This window comes from Phaethon aethereus (genome assembly GCF_964289735.1).
Source record: "Phaethon aethereus genome assembly, chromosome: 5".
Taxonomy (NCBI): domain Eukaryota; kingdom Metazoa; phylum Chordata; class Aves; order Phaethontiformes; family Phaethontidae; genus Phaethon; species Phaethon aethereus.
The window spans coordinates 41,613,139-41,626,096 of record NC_138579.1 but is presented as its reverse complement, the minus strand read 5'-3'; positions in this window follow the sequence as shown (position 1 = coordinate 41,626,096).

Genomic DNA, 12,958 nt, shown 5'->3' with positions numbered 1-12,958 from the left:
TTCTCAGGCTAGATGGTATAGGTAAGTCTACAGTTTTACTGTTTCTTTCATATTTTGAGCTAATATGGTTTTACTGCAGGATTTTACCATTTTAGTTTGAATAATATGTAACAAAGGTGCAGGCTACACTTAGACCTTTAATGGTCTAAGTGATCTATAGGTGTCCCTTTTATCAGAAGCAAATCTGAGAGTCTGGTTTGCCTGTGGAGGTTAAAGTGCTGTGACTGGGTCTGTACCCACAGTTCTTATGGAGGTCTGTTTCAGGAATACAGCCTAGAAACTGAAGTTAGGGGAAGCTTTCTAACTTATTAGTTGGATTAAAATGTTTTAAGAAGTCACATCCATACTCTTGCCAAGAAGTCAGTGGCTTTGTTTAGCTTTTAAAAATCTTAAGTAAAATTTTGCTCTTAATCTCTCTTATTAGCTTGAAGTGCTCTTAGTGTTCTATCTCCAAGTTAACTGGTGTTAATATTCTGGGGGGGAAATGTTTGTACTTATGATTTCATTCAACCTTTTATTTATACATACTATAATTTATACATTATACATATATACTTATAAATCTGTATACATTTATACATATTTTATTTATACAGCCTTTTTATTTACACATACAACAAGCTGCTAATACTGAAACTAAAATGGTCAGCAACAAGGAGCATGTACCTAGAGCTTGGAGGAAGTTTTGCTCTTTGCCTTGACCCGGAAGACCATTAGGTCTTCCAGTCATGGAATTTTCTGCATCTAATATATGAGTGTACACTTACATATACAAACTATTAGACAACTGTGGGACAACCAAGACCAGACAGACTTGAAGGAGAAGGCTGCAAAACACTGTATGGGAAGGAAGTGTTTTCAGGCACCATGGAACATACAACAAAACTTTCCAGCCTTTTCCCTTCCTTGCAATCTCACTTCTGACAAGTAATTTACATTGTTTGCGCCTTGTTATCATCCTCGTTTTAAGGTGAGGTAATTGCCTTCAACGAAAAGGCTACAGAACCGTGCTCTGACCTAAAAAGTAGTAGCACGATGTCAAGAGTAGAAACAGAGACTTTGCCCCAGTCAGTCAGGGGAGCTGATGGATGGGGACTCTGTTAGGGGAAGGTGTGATACCCGAGTCTGAACGTGCATCTCCGTGGCTGAGTGAGTGTTTTGTCAGCAGGCTTTGTACAGGAGGTCACGCCTACTGTGTTTGGGATGGAGCTGGCTTTGTTGTTCAGAAATAGTTACTGGCACCCTTTTTCAAAAGAAGAGCCAGTGCTGTGGACCTACGGCAGATAGAGGCACTTAAGCCTTAGGTAGAAGAGCAGCTTTTTTCATTCAGATGCAGATACATGTTTGCCTGTGTGATGCATCCTCTATGGGCCCGTTTGACTGGCTTTTTCCTGGACATCCTGATTAAAAGGCTGACTTTTCATTCTCTGCAAAATGCTTGTTTATTCTAGAAATTTGAGATGTAGAACTGAGGCCTCTGGATTGCACTCTAGAAACAAGGCATCTGCGTAGAGCGGATTGAGTAGTTTCCCTAGCCAGGTTACTTACTTGTCTTTAAATCAGCTTGTCAGTGAACAGCATTATCATCTCCGTGGCTCTGTACACTTAGGTGATTTCAGTCTGGCTCTTCTGCAGGATTATTTCATACTTTTCTGTTTCTCAGTTGGGTAACTTTGGCAGTGTCATCAAAAAGGACAAAGATGGAAGAAAGCAAAGTGATAGTTCAACTTTTTTCCCTTGGAGCATGGTTCCAGGGCATTTTTCCCAGGTGGTTATACATCTGTCAGTTGCTGTGCTATGTTTTGTTGTTGTGAAGTTGAACGGAACTACTCAATTTTGCTGTGTGCTAAAAAGTATCTTAAGATGACAGTTCTGAGTGACTTGATTTGAGAGAAAAGTACAGTTTGGAGGTGGAAGGGTATTCTGTGTTTAGTGACAGAATTTGCTGAGTTACTGTAAGCGACAGAATTTGCTTGGGAAAGTGCTCTAGATTAAGTGTAGGATGCATGTCTGTTTACAAGTAACCATCTGAGCCGTACAGTTTGGATGCATGGAGGGAGTGTGAAAATCTATTGACATCTTTAGTTACTCAACTAGTTTATTTTTGGGAGTTCATGAATTGGCAGGACATAGTGACCCTGTCTGAAGGGGAAAAGTGGAATGACTTTGAATGCAGGAAACTTCGTGAATATCTTGTCAAGTTACTTGCTACTATTTCTTTGTGGCAACTATAATGGTGATTTTAACCCTTTGCTTTCCAACTGACCTTTTTTTCATCGTGTTGGTATATTTTAATGAAAATCCAGTACTACTCTGTCAACATGAAATTGCTTCATGCATCATGCAACAGATTTGAAGAGTATGAGGTTTTCTTGTTTGAAAAAGGGGAAAAAATGGTTTGGTGGTAGATTGCTTGTTTGTAACCCTTTCTAATGTTACATCCTTCATTCGGAGTAGCTATAGCTTGGATTCAGAATTGGTCCTGGACACCAAATGCTACAATGTGGAGAAGACAGAGCTGCCTTGCAGGCAGATAATACTGGATGGTGAACAAGTATGGAGCAGAGAGAAGTTGTATTTATGTACAGAAGCACAGCTGTATTTTGCATGACACTGATACTGCTTTTGCACTATGTGGCTAGACAGACCCAGCAAACGGGATCAAAAACTGACAGTAACAACTGCAAAGTCTTGCAGAAACTTTGCCCTTCCTATTACAAGTTTTCTGTACAACTGATTTGCACAAAACTATTATCGCTTAGCATAGTGCATAAGGAGGTAAGAATAAGAAAGCTTTCTTGCAGCGTGTTCCTTGTAGTTGTTACTGCAGTCCTGGTTTGGAGAGCTGATACAAGGTTACATGGAGTAACTGGAAGCAAGTTGGCTTTCTTTTGGCTTTCAATATTCTGAACACTTACACTATCAGAAATTCTCGACTACGTTGTCAGTTTAGTTGAAAACTACTTCATTGCTGGAGATAAGTTACTTCAAAGCATTTTACTTTAGTGTTACTTGCAGTAGTCTTACTGAAAAGTTAAAGCTGTGTTCATTGCTCTTAATCATTCCATATCCCTTTATTCATTCACACAATTCACTTGTCTCACAGCAGTGTTGCAGGATTTCTCACAAATGCTGAATTTTGAGAATGGATGACTTACCAATCACTTTGAAGGGAAAGAATCACTGATTTGATTTTTGTGTGTTATACAAATGAAATTTAAAAAATGCAACAGATGAAGAAAATAAAGAAAAGGTTAATACTTGGCGTGCTGACTGGGCCATGGAGACCGTTGTGCTTGAAAGGTGACTTCTCCCCGACCCCCGACCCCCCCCCCCTTTTTTTTTTTAAATAGAAGGGGGTAATTTTTTTTTTTTTTTTTTTAGTAAGGAAGCTCTGGAAAACTCGTATCTGGAACAATGTCAACTGTCAGCTTATCTGTTCAGCAACAGTCCCTTGCTATTATTAAATACAATTGCTGGAAAAAAAAATTGTCCTGGATCTCACATCTTAATTGAAGGCAGTGTTGTTAATTTATTTTTGATTTTTTTTTTTCCTGAAGTATATATTAGTTATTAGTTTCAAACAGTATGAGTTCTTTTTTCTTTTCAGTACCCTCAGTGCTAATTTTCAACTTCACTTTAATAAATCTATAATTTGTCTAGCATTTTAGATTAGCAGTTCCTAGAATAAAAGCTTCTTCCATCACAGTAACTTTAAAAAATTAAATTATTTCCAGCTAAAAGATTTTTTTTTTTTCCCCCCCCTCCCCTCTGTAGATCACCTTAAATAGAGGTGTAACAATTACAAACATCTTGTTGGTTAAACATGAAAAAATATATAATTGTACTTTCATATTGCTTAATAGTTTGTCAATAACTGAGAAGGTTCTCAAACAAATTGATTTTTTGGAGGTGAAAAAACTCCAAAGTCCTTGATGCATCTCTTACAAGAACTTCTTGAAAGCAAAATAACTGTTTTTATTTCAAATTTTAAAGAAAGGAGTGTTTTTACAATTCCTTAATGAGTACAAAGAAATTGTTAATATGCTGGAGCCTTCATAATTTAGTCAGATTGGGTAGTGCTTGTTTCTTTGTGGTGATAAAGCATAATTTTAAGAAAAAAATAATAAGTAAAATAAAAAAAAATAAAACCCAGTTCATCAGGTTATTACCTGCAGTGTATGTAGTCATGTATATGTATATGATGTATGCATGTATACATACGGTATAGGTATAATGTATAGCCAAGATAGAATACAGCTGATTAACGATCACAGGATTTGCTTACTGGTGTGACTTCAAACAAAATGTGCTTTGAAAATCGCCTTCATCTCTTCTTCTTGCCAAAGAAATTATCCAAATATAAATTGGATGCTACTATAAGGGAGAACACCACCTTTGACCAGGCTGCAAATATGTTATGGCCTTAATTGCATTGAAAGCATTGCATCTCTTGGAAGTTGAGGATTAAAGCAGTTGAGAGATACTTTGTTTTAGGGTTTTTCTTGAGGGTTGTGGGTAGCAGTGTATGTTTTGGGTTTTTTTAATATTCAAAACAAAACAAAAACCCCCTTCCCTGTCAGTGAAGTCTGAATACTGTGATGTAGCTAGTCTCTTTTTAATCTGATTTATCATTTCAGGGAGCTTGCTTTCCTTCTAATGGAGAAGTTGAAAAAGAAGCTGTTTATATTCATTGCTCATGGAAAGGCAGAACACGTATAAACAACAGAAGGGGCTGTATATAAAAAAAACCCCCAGTAAATTCCAAAATCCTCATCCAAGATCTAAATGAAGTTAATGTATTCCAGGATGCCTTTATGTGCACTGCTGGACAGGGTGCAGGACTCCATGTTTATGCTGCAAATGTCTATCACCTTGCCCGTCTTTGCAGGTGTGTTTAGTACCTGGCTGGGCCGGGGGGGTGGGGAAGGGCTAAATTAGTGGAGGGGGGTCCCTGGATGTCACAGCAGCTGCAGCCACAGGTCGTGGCATGTCAGGCAGCTGCCTGCCAGGGCAGGGGGAGCTGCCAGGTGCCTGGTTTTGAGGGCAGCCTGTGCTTTGTGGCTCTTGAGGCCAGCAGGCTCAGCTGCAGGGTGGACACAAACCCTTTGAGAGATACTGTTTCTTCGGGATATCACTTGGGCTCTTACTCAGCAGCTGATGCACTTCATTGGGAACTGCAACATCAGAAAAGCATGCTTTTAGATCCAAGTGGCTTTGGAGCAGCTGTACTATGGCTAAATAAATATAACCCTCTGTAAGAGGAAATAACTTTTCTACCAGATATATGCACAGATGGATTGTAATGATACTGAGGCCAGTGTTTGCCTCAACAAGAGGAAAAAATATTTTAGTAGAGGGCTATAAATGGAAATTTGTGCTTACACTAGCTTCTTGCAGCGGTGATTGGAGAACACTGCTCCTGCCTAGTAGGAATGAGATAGGCATTTAGGGGAGTTTGAAAAACTAAAGGAGCTAGAGGCCATGGGCTACAACAGTAATGTACATTAAAATTTATTGGTCCCCAGATGCCTACAAAACTGTTTGGGAGTAGTTCTTTTACAGCAGTGTGAGTGGACCTGGATAACAGAGGTGTATGTGCCAGAGGCATACTGACATATTGGATGTCAGTACGCTCAAAGAGCAGGGGAGGATAGCCTTCCCCTGCCAGGGGGAAACCCAGTGTCTTGCAGCCCCCAAAATACAGATTTCATTCTGGATAGAAAAATAAGATTTTTTTTTTTTTTTTAAGAGAATGTAAATTTGGAAGATATTTAGTAATTACGGATACACTTCCTAAAATACTTGATAATAAGTAGAGCAAAGTACAGAGCTAAAATTATATGCAGACAGCACTTAGGAGAGCTGCTGCTTCTTCAGGAAGGAGTTATGATGCTAAAATAGTGGATCTGTTATAAGATCATTCCAGGATTTTTTTCTTTCTTTAATAAATGAGGGAGTTCTTTCATGAACACTTTAATGAAGTGTTGTTTATCACTTCATCTTCAAATACTAAGATACTTTTAAGGAAGAGGGATTTTGCTTTAAAAAGGCAGCTTCAAACTGAAAGCAGACTTATAGATTAAAACAACACCCATCTGTGTCTTAAAATAAGTGGATTGTATCTCCTGACAGAAATGGTGCCAGTATCCAGAGGAGGCCTTAGGGCCATGTGATGGAGTTGCATGCCTTAAAGACTAAAAAGTGACTTTAAGTTAGTGCATACGTTTGCAATTGTATGCCTGTCTATTTTTCTTGAAAAATTTGTTAAGTTTGTTAAGCTTTAGTGTGGGAGGGAAGAGGTGGTCAGTGATTGCTTTTAAACACTGAGGTTTTCCAGAATGCCTGGGAAGGACATGGTGCTGCTTTTGCAGTGCACGTTCGCTGAGATCTGTGCGGCAGAAGAGACTGCAGCGGGTCGCTGGCGAGAGCTCGCTGAGCTCCACAGGCCGGTTTTCCACAACCCTCAGCAAATTGGTCACCACTGGTTATTCTTTCCACATGTCGATTTTGTGTATGAAGCTACTTCAGGGAATTGAAGCCAAAATTCAGGAGTTGGAAGGTTAATTACTTCCCTTGCCTTTTTGCGTGTGTGTGCAATTTGCTTGCAGGGAGAGAGGGGAGAGTGTTAACCGTTTACAAGTACACATCTCCCCTCATTCCTCCCCAGAATAACTGTGGGAATTATTCCTAGGCTGGTTTAGTGAAACAGCTAAGTTGCTCTCAGTAGTAGAGACTGTTGTAAGTACACTGATTAGCAAGAAACACACAGTGGGTGAATATTGTTCCTGAAGAGTTAGTTCTCCACAATGAAGAGGAAAAGAGTGCATCCATACCTGGCTGAGGAAATTGTTACTATTGCAGCGAGGCAAGCAAAGTATCTTTAGTGCTGTGGACTTTATTTTGAACTGTTTATTCAAAGACCACCAGGAAGTGTCATTTTACTTGCTTAAGGTATTAAAAAGCTTGAAAAGTTGGAATGTGGTAAGCAATTTCCTTTTTTAACATTAGGGTTGCAGATTTGCTTATTTTAGAATTTGACTAGACTACTTGTGAAGTGATACTGCGAGTTGAGCAACTGACAGGTGCGTTTTTTTCCAACTGCTGCCATTAAAAACCTGAACCTTTGAATCCAATGTCTACTGAGTGTTAGGGGAAGGTATGTGTATGAAATTTTTCAACTGATTTTTGAGAATTCACAATCTTTAAATCTATAAGCAGCTCATCCAATGATACTGAGAAATTTGGCACACAATATTCCTTCCATATCCAAAAAAAAAAGTGTTAATTCCTCCTCTTTACCATGCAAATATTTGCATAAAATTAAAAGATATATCTTAACAAGTGAAATGTTTGGGAAAAGCTTTTTTTTCGTCAAGTAAGGGAGATGAGAAGTATAACTAAAATGGTAACATCTTTTTATTGGTTGTAGCTTTTTTATTTCCGATTCTGCCCTATTACTTTCAGATAAGTTTGAAGTCAAAATAATACATTAAAGAAATTACCAATTGTTAGAAGCTACTTTAAAGGGGGGGGGGGGGTGGGCGGAACGCTAAGAAGCTATTACAGGTGCTTAATTGGCTGTGTGGCTTATGTCTTTTGAAACAGTTTGTCCTGCCATGATATCTTTGTGGAACTAAGTATACTTAACTGGAAGGCATCATGTTCTAGAAGATGGACAAAATGCAGTGGGAATGTAGGTCCAAGAGGAAGCGCACCTGCAGGGACCAACACACTTCTGGTTTTTGAAGGGACATATTTTCTTCTTCCTCTTAAGTTTTCTTGCCTCACTTTTTTCTCATGTGTTAGCTTCCTACATGTTGCAACATGAATGGGAACCAACCATCGTACTTAACCTCAAATCTAAAATCGAAAGTGGTAAATTCTGCAGCCCCGTGGCCTCTGAAACTGCTGCTTGGGGGAATCCCTGTCTCTTTGCAAACGCTACTGTGAAGCTTTATGCCAACACCAGGGTCACGCATCTTGTAGAAGGTGGGCTGAAGGTACCTGAGGAATGTGGAAACCTTGCTTCAGCAAAGCTGTAAGTTTAGAAATGGCTACAATAATACAAACTTAGCCTGCTGCATGCAGGAATTATGTACATGGAGAAGACATTCTTTTATCTGAACTTTTTTTCCTGATGATCTTATGTACAAGTGTGAATTTCCTTCTGCTTTTTTGTTCAGTTTTGTGGCTCTGACAGTACTTTTGTGACTCTGATTTGGCAGATTTTGTCTGCAAGGGAACCTTTCGTGCTGAGTGCTCTCTCTCTTCCTTACTAAAAATCTTGCACAAAGCTACAAATATAAATGGTGGGAGATTTAGGAACAGAATTGACAACAACTTAATCTACTGTAATAGGTGAATTTCATCAGTTATGTGCAAATTAATACTTGTTCTTTCTTTCCAAGTAATACTGTCACTTAGCATTCCTCATGCATAGCTCTCAAAGCTGTTTTTTTAAAGCAGCTGCTCGAATTACATAGCTTTTTATGGAAAGGGGAAAAACAAGACTTGCAATTTCATCTCTAGCGTTTGCATTTAAAGAACTTTGGCCCCTATTTTATTTTTTCCATGACACACTGTTATGTTTCACAACCAAATGTGTGATGATTCTGCACCTCCCCTCCCTCTCTCCCCCCATAAATGACAGAAATCCGATGTCAAAGCCGAAATCTGCGGCTGCAGAACAAAACTGGCACTGAGGACCTTGGTGTCCCTCCACCTCTGGGGCCTCAGAAGGGCCAGTGGTGGCAGCAGCAGAGACCCTTCTGTGGTCTCCTGAGGGAGTCCTTGTTCCTGCAGACCAACTGCCACAATCTCTGCCATGTTCTGTCTAAAAAACAGTACAAGTTTTGCTCCTAACTTGGCTGGAGACAGGGTTAAACAGAAGATTCAGTTAGGCGGTTCAAGAGGTGGAAGCTTGTCCCTGCAGGGGTGGGCTCTGAACATGTGCAACTCCGACGCATACGTTTCTTGTCGGCCTGAAAGCTGTTTCTTATTTGTGGCGCCTCAGATGTTGCAGTTGTGGGAAAAGAACAAAAATTCTTTTCCCTTGGAGTGGTTGTCGGGCAGGAGATTGCAAAGATGGGGGGAATATATGTGTCACAGTAATTGCTAAAAGCACTGTCTTACAAGATTTAAGAGCTCCCCTTCCTTTTTTTGTTCTCTGATTCCAAAGTGTGCTTTTATGCTTATGGTGATCATAAGTGGTGTAGCCAAATGAAAATATGTATCAAAGCTAATCTACTTATAGCTATAAATTAGTATGTTCCTTCCCTTCTTTCTTAATTTGCATTTGTAATTGCATGCAGGGAAGGGATTTGATGACGTTATTGAGCATGTCATCCCTAGACAAAATTAATAACAATGTCATGTTTGCCTCTGAATAGGTCTGCCTAGTATTCCTGACTTGTTCTGTGTGTCCCCTGGACACTGCTGCAGCCAAGGGTAGTGTATCACTATGCATACATGCCTTATAGGTGAGGACTCCTAATAAAAGCTAGAAAAATATTCTTAGAAACAAAGTAAACCTGCACTGACTGCTATATGCTTATCTTGAGTTTATTATTATGCGTGGCATACTGTTTCATGTGCAGGCTGAAATAGGAAGAAATGTTTCAGGGAGGTTTCATTTGCACTTTAGCCATCCTTAAGATGGGATTTCAAACTGAGTAAGAAACTAAAGATGACTGAAAAGGTAGGACACTGGCTTGACAGTGAGTTGGGTTCCCTGCTCTTGTCTTCAGGCAAGTGACTTCGTAGCCTCTCTCTCTCTCAGTCCCCTGGGAAAAAGGGAATAGTAGTAATTCTCTCCCTTTAAGAGGTGTTGCCAGAGTAAGTGTGTTAAAGGGTATATAGTGTTGTTATACTAGGATTATAAGGCCATGCAACTGTGTAAAATAGAAATCACAGTAATTCAGTTTCTACACTACAGTGCAAGAAATGAAGCCATGGACAATAAGAGGAGTACACCTGGCTAGTGTTGTCATTTTCTTAAAAAAAAAAAAACCCAAAATACAAACCCCCCCAACCAGTACAGCTCGTGCAAGTGGAAGAGCCCTTCCCTTTAGCCCGCAGTTTGGGGCAGAGCTCGTGGACCATACAAAGGCATTGTAGAATGCTGCATCTGTGGAATACTGGTTAGAGATCTCTAGTATGACAGTGCCATGTGTATATTAACGTTAGAGCTCTTCTACAGATATGGGTAGGTGAACTTTTATATGCTTTAGAAGAAATTGTGATTTTTATATCAAAATAGCCTTAACATTTACATCACGGTGAGGGAGTTCTACAGGGTATTTTTAAGAAATAGTGTTCTATACTAGTTTCTGAACTTTATGGCATCTGTTCAAAATTAAGATGCTTTGCCTGACATCTTGCAAATGCAGGAGTAAACAGTGGACAAAACTGGGAACAAGGAATTCCAGAAGAATAATCTCATGTTGGCTACCTGTTCACTCTCCAGTGCAAAACAGGTCACTTTGTCTCTCTTTGTTTACCTGTTAAAAATACAGAATGTTGCACATGACACTCATTGTGAGGTTGGATGAATTGGTGTTAATACATTGCGTTAACTGTTGCAAAGTGTTATGTAAATGTTAAGTATTCCAATGACATCGTTTGCTTGTGGGCAAGTGCCTTCAGCTACTTTCCCCAAATGAAATTTGTCTTCAGTGTAGCAACTAGTAGAATGTTTTTCTGCCTCGGTTGATTTGTAGGTCTCTCTCAAATGGGGGAGAACTGTGTAATGAACATCAGCCTGCTGATGGGAGACTGAATGTTCATTCTTATTGTTTGGAGATTTGTTGAAAATGGTGAAGTCATCAGAAGCTGTGGGACATAAGTTGAACTAGTAAACTATTTGAAATAAGAGAGTGCTATCTAGCTGGTGTAGAAAAATTCTTTAGAATCCACTAGATGTGTTATGGATTGTAAAGGACCATCAATCTCGGAATTGCTTTTTCTTTGGTGTGAGGCGATCAAGTTAATGGAATCCATATACCTAAAGGGATGATTAGTTTATTAGCCTTTCTTTCTGAGAGTGAATATGTGTGTGTGTGTATATATACATACAGTGATTTCTTTTGGAGATGGTCAAGTGTTTGTTACTGATCCTCTTATGGGCTGTTCTAGTAAGTTGCTGTGTGACTTTGCAATTACTTATGGCCTGCTTTTTCACAATTGGGAAGGAGTTACTATTCCTGTTAATAGCAATTACATAGTTGGTATCTTTAGCAAATACAGCTATTCAAAGTGTAATGCAGGATTATTGACCCAAAATGTTATGGCTTCAATTAGAACGTATTTGTATTGTTCCAGGACTCGCAGAGCGAACTATGTAAGTGCAGGAGGAAATGTAAAAGCATGTTACACTTCTGGTCTGCTTCATGCTGACAGAATTCCATGTGCGGGTGGATTAATGCATGAAGTTAGTTTTTCCTGTAAACTAAACTTGACCATTGTGACCTTAATTTTGTATTTTACCAAGAACTGAGTCTCAATTTAAAATAGCTTTGTAAGGGTTCTTAATAGAGGGCATTTTTCCTCATGCTCTTATTGAATGACATTTTTCCTGCCTAGTTATGAAGTGCAGGATAGGTGGGTGGTTTGGTTTTGGGTAGGCTCGTTGAACTGAATCTTTAGGAAGCTTCTGACTTTGCTCTGAGTAAGTATGAGGCTGGTGTCCATTATACCCAATTGTGGAAGTGCTTTATGATGTTAGTAAGGATACAAATCAGCTACTACAGAAATGGAAGAGGCTTGCTTTGTATTTGATCCAGTATTGATGCCAACCATCTGTTTGTTCTTTCCTCCACTGAAATCCCCGTGGCTAAAAGGAGGAGATTGGGCAGGTAACTGGCAGGGAGCTCTGAATCTGGGGGCCTGGAGAGTGCTCTGATTCTTCAATTAAAGATTAAGAAATCAGAGTGTTCTCTGTGCCCCTGGATTCTTTAAAAACCTTGCTCGTTTCCACCGTGTGATGATTGTGCTTGCCTATGTCTTTCAGTGTTCCCACCGCCAGTGTTAACTAGTGTGCATTTGCGTAGAGGCATTGTTGTAATGCCTGACAACACTGGCCGGGGCCAGGAGCTTACGGTACCTTGTAACGGACCAGCCCAATAAGAAGACCCTTTCGTATTCAACAGTGACCACAAGACTTCTTTAATTCCAATTTCTAAAATTATATCTTTTAAGTCCTGTTGGTGCTTAGACTGACTACCTGAGTAGTTCTACAATGGATTAGCTCGGTCAGTACTGGCATCTGTCTGGCTGCAAGTGTGTGGATGTGTGCAAACCAAGATCAGCACTGCTTCAGCTTAGATAACTGCTGAAAAACAGAAAGATATTTCTGGGTCAAGTGAGGGAGAGAGGGGCATATGACAAAAGAACAACTATATTATTATGTGTGTGACTTTTTTTTTTTTTTTTTTGCCTCCTCCCTCCTTTTTGGTTATTGCTACCCTGTTGCATCATGCTTCAAATTAGACTTTTAAGCTCTTTGTAAGAAGCTACCATCTAGCCTGTTAGTGGGAACTGTTAAAGATAATACGACTTTTATGACCTCAAAATACTTCATGAATGTCAGCATATTGGGTTTCAGGTGCTCTCATTTTGTGAATTGATCTGAAGGCTTGCTTAAGATGTGTGTCTGTACCACAGCTGGAAATTGATCCCACATCCTCTGAGGTTCTGCCGGTGCTTTTAGCCCCAGCTATTCTCCAGCCGGGCTTGGGGGAGTGATGATGCCTGCTTGGTGGCGTCAGGAGTGTCTCTGCCAAGAGCTGTGCTCTAGGTATTGAGTGCATTTATGTCCTCCAGGAAGAAACTTCTGTGAATGAATGGAAAGTATCATAATTTCTGTGAACTTTCCCCTTTCTCTTCCCTTATTTTTACCTCTTGCAAAGCCTTGAAGGAATCTGTGAAGCACTTGGACTGTGGTATTCCATACCACTGG